Source organism: Salvelinus sp. IW2-2015, linkage group LG24, assembly GCF_002910315.2.
Source record: "Salvelinus sp. IW2-2015 linkage group LG24, ASM291031v2, whole genome shotgun sequence".
Classification (NCBI taxonomy): domain Eukaryota; kingdom Metazoa; phylum Chordata; class Actinopteri; order Salmoniformes; family Salmonidae; genus Salvelinus; species Salvelinus sp. IW2-2015.
This window is the reverse complement of record NC_036864.1, coordinates 8,750,687-8,757,003: the sequence shown is the minus strand read 5'-3', so window position 1 is coordinate 8,757,003 and position 6,317 is coordinate 8,750,687. Positions and strand designations below refer to the sequence as shown.

The following is a 6,317-nucleotide window of genomic DNA, read 5'->3' as shown; positions in this document are numbered from 1 at the left end:
TGTGTGTGTGTGACTTACTAGAACCACAGAGTTTCTAAACCACAGAGCTTCTGAACATCGCGAGACTTCCGGAAACAATTGCGAAACCGACCAAGCAGACCAGGCCGGTTTTGGGGGTTTGAGAAGTAAATGAGAGAAGTGAAAATGTTTGTGTCAAACACCTGCGTAATGACTTGGGTTGTCAATTCATTTTGGCRCGCTTCCATACCGACTGTATATATGCACTACAAGTCAAGCAGTTTTTTTCCAATATGGCCCTTTTGCCCTGTTTGAGTTTGACACCCCTGCCTTAGTTGTTCATTTTCTTGAAATCTAAAGGCACAACCTCGATTCGAGACAATTTCTTAAGTAGTTGAACATATTACTCCAACCGTGTGAAAGTGACAAACTGAAACATTTAACATTTTAGTCAAAAACAACTTTATATCAAAGGAGTGCCTTTTGTTTTGACGGCTTGCACATGCTCAGTTTGGTGCGAGATGACCGTTAAACCTGATAAAGTGTTTCTACGCGTGAGCTTAGCTAGCCAACGTCGCCATGACATCGCCTACAAGTGTGTTCGGAGATTTCTAATGGAGAAGCAGTTTCTTTGGGAAGTCACTAGTCAGCGTGGAGTCAAAAGTAAAATCAAGACCCACAATGCACCATGAATTAAACATCACTACTGTTGCACTGTGGGAAACAGAAAGTGGAGTAAACAAACATGTCCTATGCAAATGAGCAGGAACCAACCATTTAAATGGCTCTGGAAAGGGTGATACATGTGTGTGTTCATTCATGCCTGCTTTTTCTACCATGCTCCCATTGTATCTCGATAAACACCTGCGTATGTGGACTGCTCTATACTGTAGTGCTCTGTATCTAACTGTTTTCCACTGTTGTTCACTGCTTAGCCTGGTGCAAATATATGTAAATGCATTGTCATGTATGGTTTCGCTTGCACAGTATATTTGACCGTCTATCTCTCCCTCTGTTCTGTCTTGTAGCCATCAAGGAGAAGTACAGTGACTGGACAGATTTTCTCATCCAGGACTTGACTGGCTCACGGACCGCACCAGCAAACCTACTGGAAGGGGTGAGTACTGTCTCGGTGGGAGTGTGACGGAGAACGAGATGGAGAGAAGGAGGAAGAGAGATAATGAGACTGTGTATGCGTAGGTGACACCCGTGTATTAACCATCAACACATTTAGAGCTTTAGCTAATCTGTTGAGCTCTGTATGTTAAGCAGAAGTTTCACCCCAGATAATACCAGTTCCCTCTCAAAGAGGAAATCACACATGCAGTGCCATCAAAGAGGTATCAAAATACCTCTTGACTTATTCCGTATTGTGTTGTCTTACAGCCTGAATTCAAAAATGGATTACATTTATATTTGTTCTCAACCATCTACACACAATACCCCCACAATGACTAAGGGAAAATAGGACTTCAGAAATGTTAGCAAATGTATTGAAAATGAAATACAGAAATATCTCTTTCACATAAGTATTCACACGAGTCAATACATGTTAGAATCACCTTTGGCAGCGATTACAGCTGTGAGTCTTTCTGGGTAAGTCTCTAAGAGCTTTGCACACCTGGATTTGACAAATTTTGCACATTATTCTTTTCAAATTTCTTCAAGCCAGGTCAAGTTGGTTGTTGATCGTTGCTAGACAGCCACTTTCAAGTCTTGCCATAGATTTTCAAGCAGATTTAAGACAAAACTGTAACTAGGCAACTCAGGAACATTCAATGACGCGTTGGTAAGAAACTTGTATGTATATTTGGCCTTGTGTTTTAGGTTATTGTCCTGTTGAAAGGTGAATTTGTCTCCCAGTGTCTGTGGGAAAGCAGACTGAACTAGGTTTTCCTCTAGGATTTGGCCTGTCCTTAGCTCTATTCCGTTTCTTTTTATCCTAAAAGGATGGGGATTTTTGAAATCATACCAAACTTTATTTGCCACATGCGCCGAATACAACAAGTGTAGACTTTACCGTGAAGTGCTTACTTACAAGCCCTTAACCAACAGTGCAGTTCAAGAAGAGTTAAGAAAATATTCACTGAGACTAAAGTAAAAAATAATCATAAAAAGTAACACAATAAGAATAACAATAACGAGGCTATATACAGGGAGCACCGGTACTGAGTCAGTGTGTGTGGGTACAGGTTAGTTGAGGTAATCTGTACATGTAAGTGGGTTGAAGTGACTATGTATAGGTAATAAACAGCGAGTAGCAGCAATGTACAAAAGGGAGGGGGGGGTCGTCAATGTAAATTGTCCGGTGGCGATTTTATGAATTGTTCAGCAGTCTTATGGCTTGGGGGTAGAAGCTGTTGAGAAACCTTTTGGTCCTAGACTTAGCGCTCCGGTACCGCTTGCCGTGCGGTAGCAGAAAAAACAGTCTATAACTTGGGTGACTAGAGTCTCTGACAACTTTATGGGCTTTCCTCTGACACCGCCTATTAAATAGGTCCTGGATGGCAGGAAGCTTGGCCCCGGTGATGTACTGGGCCATTCGCACTACCCTCTGTAGCGCCTTACGGTCAGATGCCGAGCAGTTGCCATACCAGGCGGTGATGCAACCGGTCAGGATGCTCTCAATGGTGCAGCTGTAGAACCTTTTGAGGATCTGGGAACCAATGCCAAATCTTTTCAGTCTCCTGAGGGGGAAAAGGTTTTGTCGTGCTCTCTTTACGACTGTCTTGGTATGTTTGGACCATGATAGTTCGTTGGTGATGTGGACACCAAGGAACTTGAAACTCTCGACCCGCTCCACTACAGCCTCGTCGATGTTAATGGCGGCCTGTTCGGCCCACCTTTTCCTGTAGTCCACGATCAGCTCATTAGTCTTGCTCACATTGAGGGAGAGGTTGTTGTCCTGGCACCACCTTGCCAGCTCTCTGAGCTCCTTCCTATAGGCCGCCTCGTCGTTGTCGGTGATCAGGCCTACCATTGTTGTGTCATCAGCAAACTTAATGATGGTGTTGGAGTCGTGCCTGGCCGTGCAGTCATGAGTGAACAGGGAGTACAGGAGGGGACTGAGCACGCACCCCTAAGAGGCCCCCGTGTTGAGGATCAGCGTGGCGGATGTGTCGTTACCTACCCTTACCACCTGGCTTTTTGAATGTTGACCTGTTCAAAGGTTTTGTTCACATCGGCTACCGAGAGCGTTATCAAACAGTCATCCAGAACAGCTGGTGCTCTCGTGCATGCTTCAGTGTTGCTTGCCTCGAAGTGAGCACAAAAGGCATTTTGCTCATCTGGCAGGCTAGCGTCACTGGGCAGCTCGCGTCTGGGTTTCCCTTTGTAGTCCGTAATAGTTTTCAAGCCCTGCCACATCCAACGAGCGTCAGAGCCAGTGTAGTAGGATTCAATCTTAATCCTGTATTGACGCTTTGCTTGTTTGATGGTTCATCTGAGGGCATAGCGGGATTTCTTGTAAGCGGATTAGTCTCCCGCTCCTTGAAAGCGGCAGCTCTAGCCTTTAGCTCGATGCGGATGTTGCCTGTAATTCATGGTTTCTGGTTGGGATATGTACGTACAGTCACTGTGGGGACAACGTCGTCAATGCACTTATTGATGAAGCCGATTAACGTGCTCTTTGAAGAGGTAGGCTTTCAGGTGCTTTTGGAGATGGGCAGGGACTCTGCTGTCCTAACTTTAGGGGGATGCTGGCTCTGGAAGAGCTTGGACTGGGCTGAGTGGGAGCTGCCCTCCCGTAGGGGTGGGACTGCCAAGAGACCAGAGGTGGCAGAACGGAGTGCTCGGGTTGGGGTGTAGGATTTGAGCATAGCCTGAAGGTAGGGATGGGTAGTTCCTCTTGCTGCTCCGTAGGTAACCAACATGGTCTTGTAGTCGACGCTAGCTTCGACCTGAAGCCTGTGGAGTGTGTGAAGTAACGGGATGACATGGGAGAGCTTGGGAAGTTGCAGATATCCAGACGGGAGATGACAAGTGCCTGGATTAGGACCTGCGCAGCTCCCTGCGTGTGGTAGGGTCATACTCTACGGATGTTGTAGAGCATGAACCTGCAGTAGAGAGTCATTGCTTTGATGTTTGCAGAGAATGACAGGGTTTTGTCCAGGATCACGGCAAGGTTCTTTGCACTCTGAGAGGGCGACACTGGAGTTGTGAACCGTGTTGGAGAGGTCTTTCAGCCGGCAGGCCTTCCCCGGTAGGAAGAGCAGCTCCGTCTTGTTGAGCTTGAGGTGGTGGGCCGACATCCAAGCTAAGATATCTGCCAGGCACGCAGAGATGCGTGTCGCCATCTGAGTGTCAGAAGAGGGGAAGGAGAAAAGTAGCTGAGTGTCATCCGCATAGCAGTGATAAGAGAGACCATGTGAGGATATTTCAGAACCCAGTGACTTGGTGTATAGAGAGAAGAGGGAGGGCCTAGAACTGAGCCCTGGGGGACACCAACCATTTTACATTCAGGCTACAACACAACAAAATGTAGAAGAAGTCAAGGGGTGTGAATACTTTCTGAAGGCACTGTACATACTTTCCATCAATTCCATTTTTCCCTCCCTCTCCATCTCTCTCCTCTCCTCTTCCTCTCCCTCTTTCCCATCCTTCTCTTCAGCCTCTGAGGGGGAAGAACACAGTGGATCTGATTGTGGAGGGTTCGGTGATGGAGGTACGGGACCTCACTGACCCCTACCTCTACTGGGCTGCCCGCGTCGCCCAGAACATTGGTGGGAGGCTCCGCCTGCGCCATGTGGGTCTCCAAGACGACGCCCACGACACCTGGCTGTTCTACCTCGACGTGAGGCTCCGCCCACTGGGCTGGGCTCCAGGAGAACCGCCTGTCACTGGAGCCCCCAGCAGGTAAGAGGTCATAGCTGCATGGAGGGAGGGCCTCTGGGTCACATTTCAGCTGTGGTAGTGGTAGTTTTAGTGGTGGGGTGAAACAAAAACCTGCAACTTCCAAGGACTACTTTCCAACTCTATTGGATTTTACGGATTATTACGGGTTTTACTTATGAATCTATCACGAGAGCCTAAAGATTAGGATCAAATGGTACTTGATGTCGTGAGATCAATTTACACAAAAACCGAACAATATCATCTATTGTGTGTCAACGTTTTTTATGACTGTTTTTAAAACACCATTCAGAGCAGCTGGGAGTTTTTCCTTCTCTCTGTTCAATATCATAAACCACCTTATCAAGTCTCTGTCTGTCCTCTGTCCTGTCCTCTTTCTGTCTCTGTCTCTGTCTGTCTCTGTCTGTCTCTGTCTGTCTCTCTGTCTCTCTGTCTCTCTGTCTATCTCTGTGTCTCTCTGTCTGTCTGTCTGTCTGTCTAGCTGTCTGTCCGTCTCTCTGTCTCTCTGTCTGTCTCTATCTTTCACTGTCTCTGTCTTTCACTGTCTCTGTCTCTGTCTCTGTCTGTCTTTCTCTGTCTCTCTCTCTCTCTCTGTCTCTGTCTGTCTGTCTCTATCTGTCTGTCTGTCTGTCTGTCTGTCTGTCTGTCTGTCTGTCTGTCTGTCTGTCTGTCTGTCTGTCTGTCTGTCTCTCCCTCTCTCTGTGTCTGATTCTCTGTGTCTGTCTCTCTGTGTCTGTCTCTCTGTGTCTGTCTCTCTTTCTCTCGCTCTCTGTCTCTCTGTCTCTCTCTGTGTCTATTTGTCTTTCTCTGTGTCTCTGAGTCTCTCTCTGTCTCTGTGTCTCTCTCTGTCTCTGTGTCTCTCTCTGTCTCTGTCTTTGTCTGTCTCTCTGACTGTCTGTCTCTCCCTCTCTCTGTCTGMCTCTCTGTCTGTCTGTCTGCCGTCTGTCTGTCTGTGTCTCTGTCTGTCTGTGTCTCTGTCTGTCTGTGTCTCTGTCTGTCTGTGTCTTTGTCTGTCTGTGTCTTTCTCTCTCTGTTTCTGTCTCTCTCTTTCTGTCTCTCTGTTTCTGTTTCTCTCTGTGTCTCTCACTGTCTCTCTGTCTCCTTGTCTCTCTCTCTCTCCCTGTGTCTCTCTTTGTCTCCCGTGTCTCTCTTTGTCTCCCGTGTCTCTCTCTGTCTCCCTGTGTCTCCGTCTCCCTGTGTCTCTCTCTGTCTCCCTGTGTCTCTCTCTGTCTCCCTGTGTCTCTCTCTGTCTCCCTGTATCTCTCTCTGTCTCCTTGTGTCTCTCTCTGGCTCCTTGTGTCTCTCTCTGTGTCTCTCTCTGTGTCTCTCTCTGTGTCTGTGTCTCTCTCTGTCTGTCTGTCTGTCTCTCTGTGTATGTCTCTCTGTCTGTCTCTTTGTGTCTGTCTCTCTCTCTCTCTGTGTCTCTTTGTCTCTCTCTGTGTCTCTTTGTCTCTCTCTGTGTCTCTGTGTCTCTCCCTCTCTCTGTCTGTCTCTCTGTTTCTGTCTCT

The 6,317-nt window shown here is 47.3% G+C and overlaps 1 pseudogene; it reads left to right on the top strand.

Annotated features, from left to right (window-relative positions):
* LOC111951361 (scm-like with four MBT domains protein 2) overlaps positions 1–6,317 on the top strand; it is a 50,367-nt pseudogene that overhangs the window by 32,325 nt on the left and 11,725 nt on the right.